Below are 10,094 nucleotides of genomic sequence, written 5' to 3' on the forward strand. Positions count from 1 at the left end.
GCATCATTACGGCGACGAGCGGCCGCACAGCGAATGGCCAACTGGCTCCGATGACGGCGCAGATGTGCCTCTGTGCAGTCCGCCAGCGGCAAATGGCGGCAATCCAATGATGGCACTCAGACGGCGACAACCGACAACAAAACGCTCGCCTCATGAATGACGCTGGGCGAAATGCGGCATGATCAGTCTGCCTGAGGTCATCAGCTCCTTTGCGTTATGCACATGCGGCCCCGAGCCCGCAGCAGCGCAGCAGACCTAGTCAACGGCTGGGAGATTCCGCCCACGACAGTCCGCGGGACTCTCCACGGCTGACGGCTGTGGGTACGTGTGGGAGACTGAGACCGAACGCCGGCGGGATGGTACGCTCGCAGTCTCTCCACCTGAGCCGAGCGAGGCAGTCAGTCCCCCCCCCCCCCCCCCCCAGCGTTACTCTCCCCAAAGCTAGCCCCGCCGCTCCAGCTGACGAGCTGACCCGACGCACCGCCACCTCTCCGCCGGGTTCACCAGCGGCCACCAGCAGGACCTCCCCGGAGCGGCACCGCGCCATAGATGGCGCTGGTGCGGCGCCGGCGCGCCGCCGCCGGTCACAGGACAGTGCCGAAGTGGCTGTCGGGGTGGTAGGTCACGCTAAGTACGCGGGCGAGGTGCGAGAACGCGGTGAGGTGAGGGCGGTCCGGACAGCGGCGGATACGGCGGTGGGTGCCTGTCCTCGGCGCCGTGGACTGAGGCTACCTTCATCGGTGGTGTGGGAAGGCAAGACGCCACTGGAACTGGTTTGGGATTTGTTCTCCGGAGCGGTGGAAATTGGAGTCTGAGTCATGACGTCAACAATGATCTGCGGTCTGCTGGTGGTGGTGCTGCTTTCCGTCGGAGGTGAGCCGCCCAACTCGCCTATTTTATGCCTCTAGACTTCGTGATTTCTAAATGTCGTCAGCCACATCGCTACCCACGTGATTATGTTGTGGGCGTATGGCGCAGGGACGATTGGGAAACATGCTATGCAAAATAATAGCTGCTAAACATCATAAGTAGCGATTTATAATATGCTTTAGGAATATCCACGCTGTGAGGTTTCTGTAGACTTGTCACTTAGGCTTGGGCCGGGGTATGTCCTGAGCTACATGCCACAAATATATATTTGTTGACAACGTAATGTTGGCAGCAGTAAAGAAAAAAAGTCTACCTTAAACTTCATATGCCTCACAATCGAGTAAACTTTTTTTCTAACACCGTATCTTAACCACGTGGTGCATATAAATCAATCAACAAAACCAAAACACCGCCTTCGTCTGTCCCGTGAAGGGCATTCCCCAACCGCCTTCGTCTGTCCCGTGAAGGGCATTCCCCAACCGCCTTCGTCTGTCCCGTGAAGGGCATTCCCCAAGGGCGGACGGGATAAACGATACCGCATCGGCAGCCTGAGCGATAGTAGCCCGGCGGCGCGCCCTGAGCGGCTCCAGCCCGCTCCTCCATCCCGCGCGCCCGCTCCAGCGCCCGGCCTGCAGCCTCTTCCGACCGGCGGGTCCGGCTGCCGGCCGGCGCCGACCGCCGACGGGACGCTCTCTGACTGCAGCGCGTGCCGGCCGGTCTCGCCCACCCACCGGTCGGTCGCGAACCGGTCTGCGGCCCGCAGCACGTCAGTAAGGCCGCGCGCCTGATGGGGCGGCGCCGGGCGCGGCTGCCGCGGCGCCGGCACTGTTGTGGCGAAGTAGAGTGAACGGCTTGTGTGCGGACTTCTGCGTGGCGCTCGATGAGCAGCTAGCCTCGATGAGGCGTTTTGTTCTTTCTTCCGCGATGGACCAGTGCCCATCAATTTAGCGGCGGTGTCATTCAGGACCGACTTTGACCACCAAATTCGGTACGATCGACTCCAGACGCCAGTGGCAGGGGTATCGCCTGCTCTCTACCCTGCTCCATTGAATCTCCCAGCGGGCGACCCTCGATTGATCACCTGAATCCACAGCACCAAACCTGTCCAGTCAATCGAGCTATTTTCGCCGGTATCGCGCAACACGTGAAGTCACTCTGGTCCACTTACACGGCAGTGTCGACCGTCGACCGTCCATGGAACGCTCGACGTTCCCCTGGTGCCCGCTCCCCCTGTATCTCGCCCGACAATGCCAGACCTCCACTATCGGCTGTCGATCGCACATTCCGCCGGGCGGCCACGCGCCTCAACGCGCAGGCATGTCTCGGAACGCCGGATCACCTCATTAAACGGCCGAGCGCGGCGCATCACAATGCGGCGAGAAGCCGCCAGAACAAGCACTTACGCACTCAGCGGCGTCGCGGCGCGCTCGGTGAGCGGCGGGTGCGCTGGACGGAGCGCGAGGCCATTCCGGGTGCACTGTGGTGCTGGCCCAGACATGGCGCTGACGCCGTTGACATGGCGCTAGTCCGTGCCCTGAAGTAGAAGGGGGCGATGGGAGCAGGCTGGCAGCCGTGGACAATGCGGCCGCGGGGTGTCGCGCGACGCACCGAGCTCTGGCTGTGCCAGGAGACAAAAATGCACAGCGTGCAAAAAATAAAATGCACGGCGCGGTTGACATTGGTGCTGTGCATGGGCGTCGTGCACTTTCATCTGTCAGATAGATGATGGAATCGAAGCTCACGTACTCCCAGATGGAAGCGACGACGTGGTACTTGAGCGGACTGTGTATGTTCCTGTTGCGTCTGTGTGCTTTTTCAGCGGTTTGCTCACCGCCGGCCACGGGCACGTTTCACCCCGGCGCCGCTTTTCGCTGCGCAGCGCAAAATCAAGACGCAGCGCATACGCCACGACCACCTGCGCAGTTTGGGGGATGGAAGTAGCCTGTTACCCTCTCAGTCCCTGCTTGCACGTGCCAGTAAGAGCCCACTGACGAGCGAAATATCGGGACGGGCGCTGAACTTGTGAATACTGCCTTAGAACACAAACTGCCGACAGGAAAGCTGCCGGACGTGGAAGATGTTCGTGGACGTGGCCAACAATCTATATTTGTACCAATCGGACCAGCTGCTCTGTCATTGGGAGCGGCCAGATGGCCTCCGTGAGGTCGTCTCGTGGCCGAACCCCACATTTCCAATTGACATGTTGTGTTTAGCGAGCGGGATTAGGGTCCCCGTGGCTGCCCACTTGGCTCGATTCGGCGAGTCAAGCAGGAAGTGGGGTCGCTCCAGACGAGGTAATGATCGGAGGATCGGTCACAGCTGGGATGAACTCTGACGGCTGGACGGGTGTGGAGCCGGGGGCAAGATGGTCTCCAGCATCAGCCCACGAAGGGCCCACACACACGGAACTCTTCTTTGACTAGCCGCATCTTTGTGCGGGTTTGGATGGTGACTGCTGCACTTGGCAAAAATGTCCATGATATGCTTACAATTTTGCCTGGCGCTTGGCCGTGGCCAGTGCTATAAGCAGTGATGTCTGGGGGCCTTTGGCATGTTTTGATGGGTCCGTTCAGTTCACGTCTCCCAGTCGTGTGCTATTCGTACCATGGCCTTGACTGTGATAAGCCTACGGAATATTATAGTGAACAAGAACATCTTATAAAATTCGGCGTTGTTTGCTGCCGGTGTTTCAGGTGTTTCCACGGAATGGAATTCTTTGAACCCATGAGCATTTTTCTTCACGAATCCAGTGATGATCAGTTACAAAGAAATGCAGCCGGACATCACCTAATGCACTTGTGTGCATTATTGGTGTTCTGTTGGAACCGTCCCACATATATCAATTGCATATGGAAGCCGCACTCTGGACGGGCTAGCGCCGATACGGATCGCTGAGCATTGACGGGCTCAACCGCCTGAATCACGTGGGACACACAAGCTGCTTTAGAAGACTGGTACATACATCCTCCAAATCAGAGCACTTGCCTCTGGAGACAAGACGCGAGTCTCCAGACCAGAGCGCGCACCAGAGCGTGTTGAGCCCTCCACTCGGGCAGCTCTCCCACCTCGGCCGTCTTCTGATCTCCCTCTGGAGACAACACGCGAGTCTCCAGACCAGAGCGCGCACCAGAGGGTGTTGAGGCCTCCTCTCGGGCAGCTCCCCCATCTCGACTGTCTTCTGATCTCCCTCTGGAGACAAGACACGAGTCTCCAGACCAGAGCGCGCACCAGAGCGTGTTGAGCTGTCCTTTCGGGCAGCTCCCCCACCTCGGCAGTCCTCTGATCTCCCTCTGGAGACAAGACGCGAGTCTCCAGACCGGACCGCGAACCAGAGCGTGTTGAGCCGTCCTTTCGGGCAGCTCCCCCACCTCGGCCGTCTTCTGATCTCCCGGTGAGCCGCGTTCCTATGCCGCCCAGGCGTGGGCCTGGTCCACGGTAGCCACATTGCAGCACGGTCGCGACGTACGCTCCGCGGGCCGCCACAGCGCAGGAATTTGGCAGCCGCCGGCGACCGCGCGAGCCGAGAGCAGGCTGGGGAGGGGTGGGGCTGGGGGTGGTGAGTCCACGTGGTCGGCAGTGTGCGCTGCCTTGCCAGTCTCAACCGCACCGCTAGGGTGCTGTTGGAGACGCACGAAAAGCAGTTTATGCTTGGAGGTGAAGCCATCAAGCTCGCCGTATTTTGTACTAAGTTTGAAGGGTGTGGCAACTGTGCCCTTAATGGGCGCAGGAATGGGGACAGGGGGCTATGACGCCTGCGTCTTGAGAATATTTAGTGTTTACCCTTAAGCGGTACATGGAATGCATCAACCTCAAAACCGCATCGCCCGGTGCTCCGTCGTTACGCTCACGACGCTCTCTTCGCGTGCCACGCAGTTGTAGCGTCTCATGTTACCTGCCATTCGAGCAAAAATCACCTTTTGATATATGGTTATCTCAGTCGGATTGTTTTGTTTTGTCACTCGTATCTGGTTACGAAATTGGAAAGCTCACATGTGATTCAACTGCGTGGGAAGACAAACAATCGCGCAGATTGCCTTTTGCTGTCGAGTGAGCAGCCCTGAATGCGTGTGCTCTAGCTCTCCGATAGAGGACTGATCAGATGATCGCGAGGCGGTGGGCTGATCAGAGGCCATGGAATGAGGACTGGCTGCTGGCAATGTCCGCTCTCCCCAGCTGGGCTGTGGCGCAAGGCCTCTGACGATGTAGCCGCATTTCACTGAATAAAACAAACAAAATAAAATTGTATCATGGCTCCGGCGGTTTTGCTTGCATACAAAAGCTTCCGCTTATTACCACCGGCGCCTCAGGTGGCCCTAATGGAAACTTGTCACGTGGTGAGATGTACATCGGCAACCGAGTTTGGCAAGTTCGCACGCGATGACTCCCAGCCACGGATTCAGGTAGATTGGCCAGGTCTCCCGGGCTCACTTTCCACGGAAGTAATTCTAGTCGACGTCCTTGGCGGCCAGGGCAGGGCCTTGAATTCATTATTCATCAGGCTATAGCGCGATGTTTACGTCGACGAGAAGTCTTTTGTCCATTTGGCTGAAGCATGAAGTAATGAACATCAAGCACGATTAATCTTCTGGACATGCCATCAATATTACTCTGTGAACAGAAAATAACAGTCAATGTTGATTGCATGCAAAAGCACGCTAATACACGTGAGGCGGCAACATCGTGGGGAGAGTGGGGGATGCGTTCTCCACAATGTCAGAACATGGGTCACTGTCCCATAACCTCGGAGACCCAAAATTGTCTGGCACATGCACACGTGTCCCGGGGAAGCGAACCCGTTGGTAACGCAGCATGTCTGTCAAACTTTGAGAATCGTTTAAATGTTCTTGTTCTGCTTGTCTGCTACCGTAGCCGGATGCTCACCGATCCGCGGAAAAGTATGTTTGTGGTATGAAGCAGTGCACCTTCCAAGATCAGATCACCCACCAGCATAAATAATTATGTAGGCTCGCAACGTCTGTTAAAAATTGTGCCAGCTGAGGGGATAAACGAAGCAATAAACTGTGCACAGTTAGAGCCATAATTTAGGCAAAGGTTTTGGGGACTTGAACTGAAAAACTTCGGAGTACGCACCTGGCTTAGATTATCCATGGGAAACTCCGTTCCCCGCAACCAAAAGCACGCGCCGCCACGCATGCTAACACGCGCGACATGACACACCGTGGCGCCCTTAAACACCGTCGGCCTGCGCCAAACGAAGCGATGCGTTCTTTTGAAAACGTCGGGTGTATTACTTCCCAGTGTCAATTTTTCGGTCAGAGACTTAGAAGCAAACCGCAAGCGTGTTTTTTCTTATATTTTTTACAGACTCAGCACCCATATCGCATAAGCTGCACCAAACCGCAACGCGTTGTTTCAACACCAAACAAAACGCGGTCTCATTCTCAAGGTCATGCACGCCAGGCGGTAAACGCAATTTTATGCTCATGCAGCGGAAACATCACATATGTCCCATTATTACCCACGCCACTGCCCCTGACTCGTGACCTGTCGATTGCTAACCCACTTTGGTATCTCCATGAACGCAAATGGCAATGCTCACATGACAAGGGCAATAGACAGACAAGCTCACGTTTCCTGTAAACTCCACAGCGCCTTGACCCGATCGTTCCAAGAGACGAGCTACAGCCTGGGTACGCCTGGCGAGTTCGGAGCAGTGCTTCCGGCTCCGCCGCTGTTGCAGACAGTTGCACGCCCGCCCGCGCTGCAGAACAACAAGTGTGCAGCACGGGCAGTGCATCAGTCCTGCTGAGAGACACTGCCGTTACGCAGGCGTAGTTTCGGCCCACGGCCTTTGAGCGGAGGTTGCCAGGCGACATTTGTCCGGTATCTCATACGGCCGACCGTTATCCCTGTCACACAGAAAGGTGTGTGCGTGTGTCTGTGAAAGGAGGTATGTAGGTGCAAAGACTAGACGGTATAGATGAGCTGTTACCCACAGTTACCGTTTGCTGGCGTACGGCTTGCTGCACGCCCACGGGCCACCATTTTGCCCTCTGGTTACTAGTCTTTTCGGCTTTGACATGCTCGGCCCGCTATCCTTTTCACGGCCGCAGAGCCTACGCCGGGTCGAAATCCTCCTTTTCGGCCCGTTAGTTTGCCGGGAATAGATTGGTGGCATGCCAGCGGGCAGTGACGCCTTTACGGGACGCGTGCCGCGATCGTCAATTTCTGACGAATGTACCTCGATCGCCAATTACTACCGAATGTGCCTGGGTCGTCAATTACTGACGACTGCGCGTGGGGTGCACGCGCGGCGCGCTCGAGCGCTTAATCTCCCGTCCACCGGATCATCTACACGCTCGGCCGGGCGAATGCGACGAATGCTCGAGCCGACGCGGTCAGTGACGTCACCGACTGCTGACCTGGCGGCGGCGCGTGAGAGTCGGGCGTGAGGGGGCGGGGCAGGGGGGGGGGGGACGCCTGCCGCCGTGCTAATCAGAGGCGGCCTGGGCGGCCGCGGCGCGCGCCGGTGGCACGCGCCGCACGTGGGAGAGGGAGGGGCGGGGGTGGGGCGGGGGAGGGGGGACTGACCGCAGCGGGACCGGGACCGACGCGGGACTCGATCGATCATGTGTACGCCGTGTGAGGTGACGCCGCCGCCCGCTTCCTATAATGAGGTGAAACCGGACCGAGTGAGGTGGTGGATGATTTTTTACCACATAACTACAATCTAGAGTCATTCGTTATAGTTGGTGTTCGCGTTTGCGGCGTGAATCAGCATGGTAGGGAATTCCTTGCCGTTATCACAGAAATCATTCCGTGGTTCTGTTGAACGTTATGAAAAAGCCACACCTGACAGCGATTCATCCTGTGTTCAGAAGCACGCGAGCTCAATCTGTCAGTAAAGTGTCCGAAGGAATTACTTCACGGGAAATGTTCTGCTGTAGAACCTTTTCACGCCATGCATGCCTGTTCCATCGCAGCGGTGTGTAGGTTTTACAGCCTACATTTTTTCCAACATCATCTCCACATGTTGACGAAGGGTTGCGAACACACTCGCAAGCTCAACAGCTAATATTGCGTTTACGGAGTAGGTACTCTGGGAACTTTATGTGCACCTATCACTAGGCACCATCGAATTCAGGCAGTTTGTCTGGTTGTAGTCATCGCAGGCCGTCGCTTAAATCAGCATAGCTGGTATTGCACACAGTGAAACGCGAGACCATCCGCTGTCACACGCCCTGCCACTCGGTTCGGAAGTGCTTGAAAAGCGCATCTCATCTGACGCGGTGTTTAAGTTTAACGACGAGGGGCGTGAATTTGAATGCAGTTTAGTCTGGAAGCGTGTAAATGCCGTGGGTCAATCCAGCCGCACTTCGCGGCGACGTTGACCGGGCGAAGCGGTGTCGCATGTGAGCCTGGGATCAGCGTGTGTCGCAGTCGCGGCGCGTCTGCGGGGAGCAGTTCCGTGCCTTGCCGCGCTAGCTTCCGTCCCGACACGGCCCCGCCGTCCACTAGGACGGATGCCCCGATATAGCCGACACGACAACAGCGAATCCGGCGCAGCCATCCAGACGAAAACAGCTCGATCGCGGCGGCGGCGGCGGCGCGGCGGCGGCAAAAACGCTCCGCCGAGATGGCTGTCTGCCGACTGAATCCTCCCGCGCCGCCCCCGCCGGAGGAGCGGGGAGGGATGGTGAGGCGACCCCCTCCCCTCCACGCCGCCAGTGCCGAAAAGGCGGAGGGTGGGGAACGGTTTCGGACTGATTTTCGTCGTGAGAGCTCGGGGACGATCGTTTATTTGGCGATCAGCCAAAAGACGCCGGCACATCCTTGCATCCATAACGTCTGGTCATAACCGGTCAAAGTCGAGACAACGAGAACCATAAACCGTCTGGGGACGAAAGACGCTAGTGGGTTTGTTATTGCGCATCAGCGGTAAGCCCCATAAAGTATGAATGCATGGGTGCAGGTTTATGCTTGTCGACTGCTGTTGGTCGTAATGACCAGCTCTGGAACTCACAGGAGGCGAGCGAGTTAGGCGTGTTTGATGTGAGGCTGCGACCATTAGCGCTCTCATGGACAAGACGGCGCGTCGTAGATTACAAAGCCAAGGGCACGTCTGGAGGATCTAAAAGCTGGCTTGGTGAAGGCTGCGGGTAATTCGCCGAGACGTTTCAATCATTGGCGGGTTGCAAGCATGGTCATTACAATAAGGGGTGCGCGTCGTGTTTTCCTTAATAAAGCGTCTGCTTGGGCGCGGCCCTGTACGTTGTTTGTCACTCACATGTGATGAGTAAAGTTGTCAACACGTATATGTGGCTGCGAAACCACATCATCGGTTTGAGGAATAAAGCAGGCTTCGCCCAAAATTTCGCCGATGGATTGTTGTCATCAAGCGATTTCGCGCTGCTTAGGGTATCGAACTAGGAATGGAAATAGAATGAAAATCGAACATCGATTCAGGAGTAATCGTGCTCCCCACCAGCCCGAGCACCACTGGAACACCGGAACCCAAACCGGAGAGGACCTTCCGCGCCTGTCGAAGGCGCCGCCGCTGGCGACGGGCGGCGACGGCTCTGCTCCCTGCCTCATTCACGAGCCGCTTAGGCGCGGACCCCCCGGTGAGGGGGTCGCCGGCCGCCGCCGCCGCCGCCGCCGCCGCCGCCGCCGCCGCTCCTCTGTCGTCTGATTGGCCGGCTCTGTGGTGTTGTGTTGCCGCGACAGGCGACTGGCCCGGACGACAGCAGCGGCTTTGACGCGCGCGTTGGGAGCCGGCTCCAAAGGATGGATGTGGTCTGGTCCAATCTAGAAAAGCATGGATGTGTGGCCTCGTGTACAATGAGCAGCGTTCGGGCTGAACGCACCGAACGGAGGCACTGAACTTTTGATTGGACGACAGCTCTGTTCTTTTATGAGATACCATAATTCACGGTGGTGTTCAGATTCGCCGCGAGCGCATGCAACTAAACGCGTGTGAACGTTATTCGCGTTTTGGGTGCTCCGTTAATCTTTTGCGTGTGCAATCTACCACATCAGCTACTCCAGTCGGCTCTGACAGAACCTCTTCCTGACACCCAGGGGATCATTCAGCGTCACATTCGCCGTCCGCGCATGCCATTCACACACGCGAAACCGCGCAGGCAGGCGGGCGGTACAAATCATGGCGTCCTTCCCCACAGAGCACCTGTTTTCCTCAACCGCGCGGACAGTGTTCCAGAGTTCAATGCAAAGATAAGTGGGTGGTCAAGGTTTCCATTTGC

At 57.2% G+C, this 10,094-nt stretch overlaps 1 protein-coding gene across 1 annotated transcript in view; it reads left to right on the top strand.

Annotated features, from left to right (window-relative positions):
* Positions 1-607: 607 nt before the first annotated feature.
* The window catches only part of LOC119093437 (protein amalgam), a 65,949-nt gene continuing 56,462 nt past the window's right edge, over positions 608-10,094 (top strand). The window contains exon 1 of the mRNA XM_037216393.1: positions 608-873. The gene's annotated coding sequence lies outside the window, so the exon portion shown is untranslated. The remainder of the gene's footprint in view (positions 874-10,094) is intronic.

This window comes from Pollicipes pollicipes, unplaced genomic scaffold, assembly GCF_011947565.3.
Source record: "Pollicipes pollicipes isolate AB1234 unplaced genomic scaffold, Ppol_2.1 Scaffold_4002;HRSCAF=4701_pilon_pilon_pilon, whole genome shotgun sequence".
NCBI classification, from domain to species: domain Eukaryota; kingdom Metazoa; phylum Arthropoda; class Thecostraca; order Pollicipedomorpha; family Pollicipedidae; genus Pollicipes; species Pollicipes pollicipes.